The following is a 1,813-nucleotide window of genomic DNA, read 5'->3' as shown; positions in this document are numbered from 1 at the left end:
TGAAGTCTAGACTAAAGAGTAACTTGCATTGCATTATTGTTCTTAGCATCATGAATTGATATCTACAACACCCTAATCAATGATCACATCTAGAGGTTTATCTTTCATCATTTGCTTTATCATCATCTTGTTTTGTTTGCTTGCTTAGTTCATTAATCATAGCTTGTTTGTTTCTTGCTTTATGCTTTCTTGTTACTTTGTTCACACCAAAACTCATCTCTGATCACTTGACTTAAGAGCTTATCACATAAACTAGTGCCTAACTACCACACATATGGATTGACACCCCTTATACTACTTTGACAAGGGGATTGATAACCCTTCTTAAGGCCTTAAAAACCTTAGTTACCAATTGTCTACAAGCTGCTTCTTAAATCTCCCTGGAAATGGGAGCTTGGGTTGGTATGGAGGTGGTGGGACATATATCTTTTTTGGTTCAGGTTCCTTTTCCATCTCTTTACCCTTTTCTTTCCTTGGTCTCTCAGCAACTTGATCATCTTTTAAGGCTGCCTCCCCCTCAGTTTGATCATTGTCCTCAATGATCACATTGTTGTGCTCAATCCCATGTAGCTCCTTGCCACTCCTCAGTGTAATGGCTTTAGCATATTCCTTGGGGTTGGGTTCAGGCTTTCCAGGTAGTTGGCCTTGGTTCCTTGAGCTAGAGGCCTTGTTTTGCTTCAATTCCTCGATGTCCTGCTGCATGGATGCATACTAGCTTGCAAATACCTGTTGAACCTGAAGCAGTTGTTGCAGAATCCCAACCATATCTGACCCCATCTGTGGCTGCTGCTGAACCGGTGTTGGCTGAAACTGATGTTGAGTTGGCGACTGCTGTTGGAACTGTGGTGGACCAAACCCTGGTGGTGCCTTTTGCTGTTGTGGCTGGCCATATTGCTGTTGAGGTTGGCTGAATTGTGGCTTAGACTGGTAAGAGCTCTGAAATTGAGGTTTAGGCACAAAACCTTGTTGAGGAGGATAAACCTGGTCTTGTGGGTTTGCCACATTGTTGCTTCTATAAGACAGGTTGTTGTTAGCATTGTAGTTGTTGAACCTTTAGAATCTGTTTTGGTTCCCAATGTAGTTCAGCTCCTCCTATGTCAAGCCTTCTTCATTGATGTTCTCAAAGTTTGGAGAATCATCATACTCACCAACTTAGTGAATTGGTTTTTGAGAAACCAATTTCAACTTGTCTAGTTCACTCCTCAACTCCTTAACTTATCTAATGAGCCTCTATTCTGAGCTTGAACCTTCTGATCTGTTTGTTTTGTCATAGTCTTCACCATAAGTGTCATTGCTCATTGCTAAGTTCTCAACTAGCTCTAAAGCAGCATGAATCTCCTTTTCCAGAAAGTTTCCATTGGAGGCAGTATCCAGCTGGTTTCTAATCTTGGGAAGAGCCCCTCTATAAAGTGTGCTGAGAAGAGAAGCTTCACTAAACCCATGGTGTGGGCACTGATTAGTGTAGCTCCTGAATCTCTCATATGCTTCACCAAAACTCTCATTGCTATGCTGAGTGAAGCTGGAGATTTGGTTTCTTAGCTTTGCTGTTCTAGAGGTTGAGAAGAACTTAGATAGAAATGCCTGCTTGCATTGCTCCCAAGTCTGAATAGAGCCTCTTGGAAGATTCTTCTCCCAATAGTGTGCTTTGTCACCAAGACTGAAGGGGAATAATCTGAGCCTGAAACTGTCTTCAGATACTTCATTTATCTTTGTTAAGTCACACACTTTATCAAATTGATCCAAGTGTTCCAAGGGATCTTCCATTGCCAATCCATGGAACTTTGAGTTCTGGACCATATTCAACAAGGATGCC

At 41.8% G+C, this 1,813-nt stretch overlaps 1 non-coding gene across 1 annotated transcript; it reads left to right on the top strand.

Moving 5' to 3' along the window:
- The first annotated feature begins 1,435 nt into the window (after positions 1-1,435).
- Positions 1,436-1,542, top strand: LOC112086058. Its single transcript, XR_002899282.1, has one exon. It is a non-coding gene; the product is annotated as a small nucleolar RNA R71 (small nucleolar RNA).
- Positions 1,543-1,813: the final 271 nt, after the last annotated feature.

This window comes from Eutrema salsugineum, unplaced genomic scaffold (assembly GCF_000478725.1).
Source record: "Eutrema salsugineum unplaced genomic scaffold, Eutsalg1_0 scaffold_24, whole genome shotgun sequence".
NCBI lineage: Eukaryota > Viridiplantae > Streptophyta > Magnoliopsida > Brassicales > Brassicaceae > Eutrema > Eutrema salsugineum.
The sequence above is the reverse complement of the archived record's forward strand: the minus strand, read 5'-3'. Positions and strand labels throughout refer to the sequence as shown.